Source organism: Chondrus crispus, genomic scaffold (assembly GCF_000350225.1).
Source record: "Chondrus crispus Stackhouse genomic scaffold, scaffold_26, whole genome shotgun sequence".
NCBI lineage: Eukaryota > Rhodophyta > Florideophyceae > Gigartinales > Gigartinaceae > Chondrus > Chondrus crispus.
In genome coordinates, this window is record NW_005179159.1 from 386,334 (window position 1) to 398,102 (window position 11,769).

Below are 11,769 nucleotides of genomic sequence, written 5' to 3' on the forward strand. Positions count from 1 at the left end.
CCCTTCGTTGGGAGTGCATCTGCTACTCCCCTACGCATTGAAGCATTTCGGCTTCGCGTGTGCTGACTCGAGGCACCCGGCGTATGGGGAACTTGTCTACAATTACGAGTGCGAATGGGCGTGGTTCACCTGTAACGCTTTCATGAGCGAGGTCTCGGTACATGGACGCGCCTTCGTACAGCCCGTCGGTGTGCTGTCCTTCCTGGGTCTGGTCGCGCCGGCTCTGCCCGACGTGACACTGCACCCCTTGGAGCGCATTTCCCGAATGTCCCATGGTCCTACACCTCGGTCTTCGACTTGATGCACCGCGCCGTCGCGGTGCCCGAACGTAACAGGCGACCGTGGACCGACTACACGACAGGGACCCGGAGTTCCTTCCTGGCTTATGATTGTCAAGGAGATGCCTTCGTGGCACGTCCGAATCTCCTCCTGGCGGCTGTTGAGGGGAACGCAGCTTCACCGGCCTGCTCATCTGCACACGCTTTTTGCGCGTTTCCTCGCGCACGACCCCTATCGATAGGGTCATGACACGTCTTCCGTCGGGTTATCGGGCGAGGGCACAAGCGCGCGACGTTCGTCTCCTTCAGCACGCCCCTAGCCACCGGGGCGAGGGCTCAGACGCACGGCGTCCGTCTCCTTCAGCGCGCCCCTCGCCACCGCGGCGAGGGCGCAGACGCACGGCGTCCGTTTTCTCCTTAGCGTCCTTGGCGTCGTGGCGACGGCGCCGGAGCGCGGCTTCGATGCCCACGCGCGGGGAGCGGGGAAGAAGGTCGGTGGAAAGCTCGAGGCCCTGTCTTCGTCGGAGTCTTCTCGATTCTCAGCCGGTGGGCCCCGCAGCGGGACGTCGTCCGCCACGCTCGGCTTTGGTGGGGTGCGTCCTCCGGTCATCCCATTTGCGGGGGAGGGTACCCATTACACACACGGAATGCGCCGTGGATTGGGACTTTTTCTTGTAAAACACGTGTACTGCGACCTTTTTCCGTCCGCCGCACAATCAGAATATCATCCCAAAAATTGTCATAATTTCCCGCGAAAACAATTTCTGCCAAAAAATCAGAGCACGGTTCCTGATTGGTGCGCTGTCGTCTGAGGAAGAAATCTTCCCAAAATTAAATCATGGCATGCGCCGTGATTAGCGACTAAAAGTTCTAATTCCAGGAGCAGACTCCGAAGTTCAGGCGAGCTCGTCGATATGCCCTTAACCGTAACGGAGCGGTTCCGGCCCCCCTTAAGCGTGAACGTCCGCGTTCACGTGTGGGGAGAGGCTTCTGCCGGTGCGCCTCCAGAGGCGTTGGGCGTAACGAGACACCAACTCCTCCGGGACGTGAGTCCGCGCAGTCCAAGTGGGTGTGTCGTAATCCGCCCACTTGATGAGGAACTCCGTAGTTCCGTCTTCCACGACTCGATGTCTCAGTAGCCGTTCAACGGCATACTGCGTTCCCGCGGTGACCTTATCGGCGAGGTCCCGCGGGGTCGTCGCACTTGCTCGTGGCGCGTCTATCGGAGACGGCGCGTACACGCAGCGGTCGGCGGAAACTCGCTCGGTGACCACATCACGATCGATCGTGATGGTTTGGCGGTCATTGGCGAGCACGCGGTAGGGTCCGACAACGGGCGAGGCGAGCTTGTTCGATGTCTTAGCCCCATCGGTGGGGTTGAGATATACGTATTCACCGGGACGGAGCCGGGAATTAATACGTCGTATGCTCTTATCGAAGTCGCGCTTGTAGCGAGCCTGCGTCCGACGCAGGCTCCCGTAGGCCTTTTGGATAGTCGAGTCCAAGGTCTTGAGGAACTCGGCACGTTGGATCCCCTTATCGGAAGGAGGGGCGTCGCCGTCCGCCCGTCGGAGATAGAACTCCGGCGGTGGCCTGCTGAGCACGACCTCAAACAGCGTGGTGCGTGTGGTGCGATGTACGTGGAAGTTGTACGCATACGTAAGCGGCCCCACGTACACATCCCAGTCGTCCTGGTGTTCACCCACGTAGTTCCTCAGCATCGAGGCGATTGTTAGGTTATATCGCTCGACTTGCCCGTTCGTCTGGGGATGGTACGCCGAAGTGTACAAATTCGTTATCCCCAGAACGCGGCACGTGCTGTGGAAGAACTTGGCATTAAACTGAGGGCCGTTGTTCGAAAGCAACGTGCGAGGGACGCCATACTTGAACACCCACGAGTCGCAGAACGCAACTGCAACCGTGTGCACTGTTATCGTGTGGAGCGCAACGACTTGCGTTAGCTTACTGAAGCGGTCCGTAATCACGAGCAGGAACCGTTTTCCTGTCTTCGTCTTGGAGAGCGGCCCCAAGATGTCGATCGCGAGGCTCTCGAGGGGCCTCGTAGCTGGAAACAATCTCAATCGGTTGAGATGTTTCCTCAGCTTCACCCGGTTCATCGCGCAGGTTCGACACCCTCGCACCGTGGCTGCCACGTCTGCAGCCAGGTGGGGCCAGTAGTACTCGCGTCGAAGTGCGTAGTACATACGGTTCTGGCCCGGGTGCCCCGCGATGGCCGGGTTGTGGCACAGGCGAAGGAGCCTGGTGCGGAGCGTCCGAGATACCACCACCTGAACGATATCAGGGTCGAAGGGGTGTCTCCGTTTGAGCACCCCTTGGTGGTCCTCGAAGAACGCGGAGTCCCGGGACTCTGACTGTCGTGCCAAAACGGTTTGGCAGAAGTCTTCCACGCGTTGCTCCTCGGCTATCTCCTCTATCGTAAGAGGGGCCGGAAGGTCGTCCTGCAGTGGGGCGACCGGGGAGTCGAGCGGGCCAGCCTCGGGGTCTTCGGCGCGCTGGATGTAGGCGGCGTCGAACTCGTCGTTCTCCTCCCAAAACGAATTGGGTCCTTGGAGAGCGGGAGCTTCGTAGTCGCCTCGCGGTTCGTCGCGCGTCCGTACGCGCGACCTTGTTCGGGCTTCGGCTTGGTTCCGTGTCGTTACGAAGACATGAACGGCCTGGTCATCACAGCTCGTGGTACAAGCGTGGTCCGCGAGCTCGTTCGATACGTCTCGAACTGTCGTGCCCTCGTCGAAAGTGGGGATGTCGTCATCCATCTCGACGGTGGGGCGAGGGTCATCGGCGACCTTCGGCGACACGAGTCGTGACAGGGCATCGGGCACCTGATGCACGCGTCCGGGGCGGTACTGAATGGTGAAATCGTATTCAGCCAGACGTAGCCGCCACCGGGTGAGTCTTCCGGAACTCTCGGTGAGGGACATGAGCCATCGGAGGGCGTCATGATCCGTCCGTACGGTGAACTTCGTGCCTTCAACGTACGGCCGTAGTGTGCGGACGGCCCACACTACGGCGAAGCATTCGCGCTCGGTAGCGCTGTAGTTTCGTTCGCTGCCGTTCAGCGAGTAAGACCAATACCCAACGGGGCGCCAATCGTTTGGCTGGTTGTGCTCTTGGAGCAGCGTGCAGCCTAGTTGGTAGGCGCTCGCGTCGGTGTCTATCATGTACGAACGACCGTGCCGGGGCAATGCAAGGATCGGCGGAGCGATCATGCACTTCTTAAGGTTCTCGAACGCCTGAAGTTGCAGCTCCGTGGGGTTATGGGAACCGGGACCCGAATCCTTGCCCGTCATGTCGGTCAGAGGACGCGCAATCTTAGCGAACCCCTTAACGAATCGGCGGTATACGTTACACGCCCCGAGGAACGAGCGCACTTGCGTCAAAGTCCTCGGGAACGTGAACGTCTTGAAAGCGTCGGCCGCCGTATCAGCCACGCTCAACTTCCCTGGGGAGATGACGTGCCCCAGGTAGTGCACCTTCGGTCGGAAGAAGCTGCACTTCTTGAGCTTAAGGGAGATACCGGAACTCCGCAGTAAGCTCAAGACGGTATCGCGATGCCTCGCGTGTTCTTCGTGCGTACGGGAGAACACGATCACGTCGTCGAGATAGAAGAGGCATATTTGCCAGCGCACTCCGGAGAGTATTATGTCGAGCGCACGTTGGAAGGTGGCCGGTGCCCCTTTGAGTCCAAACGGCATGCGCAAGTGGCGAAACGTGCCCATGTGCGTCGTAAACGTGGTCTTATCCCGGTCTTCCGGAGCGACCGGGATCTGCCAATAACCGGAATTGCAGTCCAACGTGGTGAAGACGGCTGCATCTTCTAAAGAGTCGATGCAGTCGTCCATCCGTGGCAGCGGATACGAATCCGCTGCGGTCTTCGCGTTGAGACGCCGGTAGTCCACGCAGAACCGAAGAGAGCCGTCTTTCTTAGGTACGAGCACCACGGGGGACGCCCACTCGGTGCTCGCGGGTTCGATAACCCCTGCGTTCAACATCTTGTTGACATCCTTCGCGACCATTTCGCGCATGGCCGGGCCCTTCCGATAGGGCATAGAACGAATCGGTTTCGTTCCCGGTTCGAGGGGAATGCAGTGCTCCGTGGCTTGGATCGTTCCAAGCGCACCGCTCCACAGACTCGAGTGCTTACTGAGCATCTCGAGTACGTGGTCACGGAGCTTGTAATCGTCGATGTATGACAGGTCGATATCTTTTTCCCAATCCATCGGTGGATTTTCGGGATCCTTTTGCTGGTGGAGTACAGTACCCCTCGCCGTCGGTTGGCATAAAGGTGACCGTTCGTCCGGGTCGACCCCCCTGCCCCCGGCGGTGGTCTTATCGTCAGAGTTGGATCGGCCAACTCCTACCCCACCGACTTGATCGGTCAAGTTGGTCAGGTATAGCCCGTACGCGATCCCCTCGGCGACCTTACGTTCGGGAGTGAGGATCGCGAGGGGGTTGCGCTTCGCGTATCCCACGACGGTGTGCTTCGGAAGCCTCCTTTCTCGTCGTGAGAAATTCGCGACGATGACGTCGAAGGTCTAATTCGGTAGGACCTCCGCGACGCCATTCGTCAGCCTCAATCCATGTCGGTGTTGGAGTGAGGGCTTGGGTTCCAGGAACACGAGGCCCCTCCCCGCGGTTGTCACACGCACGCGGGCTTGTGACATCGCGGGGATGGTAACCCAGCGGGCGATTCGGATCGCTTGCGGGGCCTCCTCGCGTACGTCTGGCCGACCCGTGTGTCGCCCGTGTCGCCTGGTAGGGGGAGTCGACTCCCCCTTTCCGTCGACGACGGCGACGGAACCGCCTTGGCGTAGCTCCATTCGTTGAGCTTCGATGTCGATACATCGCACGTGCGTATCGATGAAGGCCGTGCCGAGGAGGACCGGCACGGCGAGCTGGTCCGCGACTACGAACGGAATTCGGAACACTGTGTTCCTCAACCGGACGGCCAGGCGGACGACGGCCGAAAGCTTGAGGGGGTTGCTATTCGCGCCTGCCAATCGTGGCAGAGGTACGTCGTGCACGACGTAACGCGTCCAATCGGGGGGAAGGTCGGCCTTCCTCACCAGATTATACCCCGAGCACGTATCAACGGCGATCGTGCGGGGTTTAAATGCATTTCCCTCTGTGGCTATCGAGCCGAGGACGTTGTAAATCTTCGACGTCATAAGGCAAATGACGCCGTCGACAACCTTCGGGGCGGCTTTATCGGTGAGGTCGTTCCGCCGGGGCCTTCGATATCGGTGCTGGCCCCGCTTGCGTTTCCCTCTCCCCCTTTCTTGGGGCGTCCGCGGATCAGTGACGCCCCTCGGATTTTTCGAGTCCGTACGACACGGACCCTTCTCCGGCGACCTTGGGCTCACGGGAGTCAGGGCGTCGACCGAATCTTTTCGGTCGTCGTTGCCCCCGTCGCCATCCTTACGCCTCACCGGGACGTCGGCTGTCCCGGTGTCTTGTCCTCCTAACGTCGGGCCTCCGGAGGCCTCGACGTGCGCTCCCTCCTGTATCGACATCACAGGAGCTCCCTTGCTCGCCTCCGGTAGCAGGGGATGTATTATCGGACAATACCCCCCGTGTCTTTGGCGAGCACGCGGGGTCGGGTCTAGTTCGTGGGGAAAAGACGGCTCACGCGACCGCGTGTACGTATCCGTCTTTACTCTTTTTTCGAACTACCCGTGCTACCGGAGCTAACCTCCTGGCTATCGACGGCCAGGTCTTCTTCGGGTAGCCGGCCGCGTGGGTCGGGACGATTCCTTCACTGCGGCTCAGCGGCCCTGGCGAAGTATTCGGGTACTTCCGGGCCTTGACCTGCGGCGTCCGGTCGTCGCAGGATATGGGGGACGAAGCGAGTCGGCTCTCCTTCGTGACCCTCCGTGGGTAGAGGGTACGGATCCTCTACCCAGTCTTGCAGGTACATTATCGCATTTTGTACCTGTTGGGGTAACCGAGAACGGTCTCGGTCCCCTCTTTCTCATTGTCGGGGGTACCTTGTGTCCGCCTGCCGGTAGGCGGGTCGATCCCGACGATCGAATTGGTTACGATGGTACCCGCCTCCACGGGGGGTGAAGCGTGCGCCCCCACCCGTTTAGTTCGGGAAACCTTGACGCGGGGGACGGCCCTCGCCCACCGCTTGCCGGAGGAGATTACGCGCACCGGGCCGCGTCTCCATCTGGTAGCGGTAGTTCCTGCACGCCGTGAAAATTCGTTGTTCCGGCGACATGAACGGGCACGCATACATGGCATGCCCGTACGTACGACATAGCCAGCACACGTACGCGCTGCCGTCCGTTGAGGCCAAGGTCGCCGCGTGCCGCGCCTCCTCATCGGTGAGGAGGGGCACGCGAGGCGCTTCGCCTCCTGCATCTCGGTTCGATATGTCGAGCTCTGCGACCCGGGGGTCCGTACCCCTTGCCACTCTTGGAGTGGCCGCGAACGCGGTCGCGTAACTCGATGTCGTTCCCGTCGACATCGGTGAGGGGGTTTGTGCCCCCACGGGCCCTGCTCCTTGCGTAATGAGGACAGGGTCGGCCTGCCACTCATCCTCCCCGATATGGAGAGTCGAGGCGGGCGAACTTGTCGCGGCGGACTTCGTAGTCCTGCCAGCCCTCCCTGCTGGTTTCGAATCCGGCAGAGGTAAACCGCGCCGAGCGTGGTACGTTGTCCCTTCCGCCGTGGCGATACGACGAATGGTCGGGAGATCGGTCTTCTGACTGCCTGGCAGCCTTTGCACAGTTTCGGATACTGCGGCACGGGTTTCCGGTGCAAGTCCCGGCACGAAGTAGTGCGCGAGGGACTGTTCGGAGAAGACTGCCGTGCATCGGAACGCGGCAGTCTCAAGTCGGTCAGCAAACGTGCATTCCGTCTCATGCGATTGCTGTCGCGCCGTAGCGACAGCGTCGTACGCTTCACCGAAGACGTCGTCCGTGAGGTAGCGTGTCAAGAATTGATTTACGAGCCCCGGCCAGCTCACGTCGTCATGGGGCTGGCCGGCGCGGAGACCACGCATCGTATAACTCGTATACAGGCGCTCCGCGTCGCGCTCGAGGAAGTGCGCGAGGACTCGTGCCGCAACACCTTCGGTCAGGTGTTGGGAGTTGAAGGTGATTCGGATATCCTTCAAGAACGGCAGCAGCTGGATCGGGTCGGTACCGTCGAAGCTGCGCATCGTGGGACGGATCCCACGACAGCGTTGGACGTACTTCGCGATCCGTCCCGCGTCACCCGAGGTAACGAGCCTCGAGGTGTTATCCAAGCGGTACATACGATAGTCAGCAACGGCGCTGAACTCTTGGATCATCGTATATACCGGCTCGAGCCCGGGTTCAGCGGGACCCAGCGTGCCGAAGGAGGTAACCGGTAGCGTACGGACGTCTACCGGACCTGGATGCTCGGCGTAACTCGCCGGCGGGTAGCCGCCCCAGCGGGGATCGACGGAGAACATCGGTTCTCCAGATCCGCGGGCGGCTCCTCCACGGTCCTGTTCGTCCGCGTACGATACGCGGTCCACTTGCCGCCTACTTCCGGCGATAGGCGCCAAGGCTTGGGTCTCAGACGCGAAGTTCGCGTCTATTGGAGGACGGCTTCCTTCTGCAGTCCGACTGGTAGCGGCACCAGTCGGACGCCAACCTTCGGGGGCGGCGGCGCTCGGAGGTACGGTACCACCGGGCCCTCTCGAGGGGGCACCGGGTAGCCCTTCGGCCATGGTACGTTCCATGTCACGAGCACGACGACGAGTGGCGTTGAGCTCAGCGGAGAGGTGCGCGAACGCACCCAATTGCTCTGCGGACGGAGAGGTTCGGTCCTCGGGTCGTCTCACCGAGGTCGGCCTGTCAGGGCGACCTTGCCCGGACGGCCCGGGCGAGGCGAAACGGGAGTCTTCGACGAGCACTATCCGTGAGTGCCATCGGGGCTGACAGTACACGTGTGTGCGCGCTTTTCGGTCCCGCGCGTACACGTGTACACGTGCGCCCCCTGTACTTGGGGGTACACGTGGTGGTACTGTAGAGCATCGAGGCCTACAGTAACCGATCCGATTCTGAGTTGATCTAATCTAAAATAAAGACCCAGGGCGGGGTTATACTACACCTTGGACGGAAGGAAGTACTTATTAGAGGAGGCGCTTTGATACGCTTCAACTTCGCAGTCACGACACAGGCTTTCAATTCCTCAAGCGAAGGTAGGCCGATGATCAAATCAAAGGGTGTACCTTTCACTAACAGGTATTCCAGGTTTACCGTCAGATCTCCAAACGACGTGGGCACTACAAGCAATGTTCCCAGACAAGGAGCATTAGCGCCGTCAGCTACCGTGATTTTCTTTCCCGTCGGCTGCGGGGAGAGACAAAGTTTCGAAACGACTTGCGGGGAGATAATGTTCGATACTGAACCAGAGTCAAGGAGAGCCTGGGTCTCCGTCCCATAAACACGAACATTGACGAGTCTCAGCCTCCTCCGTTTCGTGTCAGCATGGCCGGCGTACGCTCGGCTGCGGCCACTTCGTTTCGAGAACAGGCCACCAATCTCCATTTTCGCAAGATCGGCATCGCCGCGAATGAGCTGACCGAATGTTAATCCAGACGGCGCATTCTCGAGCTCTGCGATGACAATGTATCGTTCGACATGTTCTTGCAGGGCAGACTTCCTGTCCGATCTTTTGCTCATATTCTTACGGCGGGGCTTTACATGCTCTTTCCCATGCGGTGGGGCCCCGATAGTAACTCCGGGAGGAAGGAGGGGATTAAGAAGGCGAGGTATGGACACTTCCTCATGGGTTTTGAGCTGCTTAGGAAGCGCCTCACCCTCCAGATTCTTTTTAGCTGCTGCCACAACGTCTCCATTCTTTGATTCGTCGATGTACGTCACTTGGGAATCACCTGAACCGTCTTTGGCGATATCAGCGGTCTTGGGAGGGGTATCTACGTTGGGTCGTGTCACCCTAAATTTAGACTAGCACGTGTTCTCGCCATGTCCTTGCTTACCACGCTTGGGGCAGCGAGTGTCACGGTTTGGGCTGGAACGACAGCGTACGACGCTACGTCCAGGTTCCTTTGAAAAGGAACACGTGCGAACGGTCTCTGTCGGCTTGACTATCTGCTTCTTCTTCACCAACAGTGATAGCTCTGCCAGTTGGTCGGCAAGAGAGTCGACATTTTTCTCAAGGTTCCCTGTCTTTTCGAATCTCTCCGGCTTCTGCAAGATGCGTCTCATTGCTGAAGTGTTAAACGATTGGGAAGGGCGTGCTACTAAAAAGGCTTGCGATCGGCGACGAAGTCCTTGACAGACTTCTTCAGAGGCTCATACGATGTAGGTGCTCTGTTCAGGACGAACTGGGCCAGTTCAAAATGTTCCATTTCTGCGTTTCGAAGTATCCCAAACTTGGCCTCCGCGTTAAATGACGCTTTGTCGAAGCAACGATCCATTTAATTCAGCGAACGCGACAGGTCTCTGTGGTCTAGTCAGCTGGCGACAGCAAGACGAATTTTCTCCTCAGGTTAGTCCACCGTTTGGAAGCGGTCCAGTAGTGCACTCCTCACGGCCGGGTAGTCACTGGCGTCATCCGTCAGATCACTATTATGGCCATAGGTGTCATAATAAAAGTCGAATGCCTCCCCCTGGAGGTAGCACAAAAGTTCTCCTGCTTTATCTGTGTCGGTTTTTCCTCTCATGACGACATTCTCATAGACAAAGAGGAACTGTGCAACATCAGCTCCTTGTTTGCCATTAAATACAAGTGCGGAAGGGTTAGCCTGCATGTTGGCGTCGGCCGTCCACAAGAGTACCATGTCAACGTGTGTTTGGGGGTGTGTCGGTTCGCTTTACCTTTTGTTCACGTTTTCTGCCTTAGCTCAGCTACTCTCTTTCTTCCCAGGCCAGGGCATTGAGCTTGCCCTTTTGTCGCTGCCCCTCGGGCGTCTGGAAGGCTCCAGAACACATCCTAATTTTCAATAAAAACCAATTATAATTCTAAAAATCACATTTTCTGTAGTCGCATAAAACCGAGCCACACCCTGCAAACTGGAAATCTACATACTGTACAATTGTTAAAATCGCTTCTCCCGTAAATACTTTACCCGTTCTTGCTTTCAGAATCCACTTACAGCAATTATAAATACAGGCGACTCCCTCAATTAGTGCACCCCCGTGCCATGCGCATTCTATGTGCACTATCTTCAATGTGCATTATCTAAGGGGCTCGCTAAAAAGTAGTTTACGGGGCAACGAAATGTTCCGTTACCAGCGTCTGCCGTCGCTGACGCTTCGTGTGTTCATTATAGACACGGCTCAACGCTCGCTTAGCAAGATGTTGCATATCGTTCTTGGAGAGCAATTGAAATCACGCTGCAAATCGACGTGCCGAGCACCCTGTGAAAGTCGCCGCAGCACCTCCTCTTTTTGCGAAAGGGTAAGGCGTGTTCTTGACGCCCTGGATGCTGGTTCAGTTGTGCTCATTGTGTGATTAGTTGTTCGAAGATGCATAAGGTTGCTGGGATCTGTAAAAGAATGGAACCCGCTCTCTACGGACGGCGACGACCATTGTGCTCGCGTGAACATACGTGTACACCTGTACAAAGTCGTGCCAAGCTATCAGAGGGTGCATTAAGTCCAATGTGCACTAACTAAAAGTGCACTAATTAAGAGACCCCCCCTGTATCAAATACTGTACTGTATCCAGTTACAAAGGGATCACTGTATATTTACAGTATTCTAATTTCGCGCACTGTACTCTGCCAATGGGACTCGTTCACGGATCAAGTACACGTAGCTGCGGTGTCCTGCGTGTCGCATTGCAGACATGGAAGGACCCAAAGACTCTGTAGAACGCCAATATTGTGCCCAATCACGGGTGCGCACGTCACCATTGATCTCTGCCTGTCGCCTTTATGATCCACACCCCACGCGCGCCTTGTTCTCCGTTCTCCCACCCTTCTCCAACCCTTCTCCCACCCTCCTTCACATCCCCCCATTCCTCCCCTCCGCCCCCGTCACCCCGTCCGTTCCCAACCTTCCTCCCATCCCATGTCGCGCCCGGCCGTCTGCGCCGACCCGGACCTCTCGTTCTATTCGCCCTTCGCTCCATCCTCATCGTCGCCAACCCCGGCATCCTCATCACCAACACCGCCACCCTCGGCGTCACCCCTTCCACCCTTTTCCCCACCTCCTCCGACCTCTTCTCTCCCTCCTCCGGCCTCTTCTCCACCTCCTCCAGCCTCTTCTCTACCTCTTCCGGCTTCTCCACCTCCTCCGGCTTCTCCACCTCCTCCGGCCTCTTCTCCACCTCTTCCGGCCTCTTCTCCACTTCTTCCGGCCTATTCTCCGCCTCCTCCGGCCTCTTCCCCACCTCCTCCGGCCTCTTCCCCACCCCCTCCGTCCCCGCCTCCCTCCCTCCCGCGCATCCACCTCCCCCATGTTGACGTCTCCCTCTTCCACGGCGCCTCCTCCTCCTCCTCCTCCTCCTCCTCTGCCGTCGCCTGGTG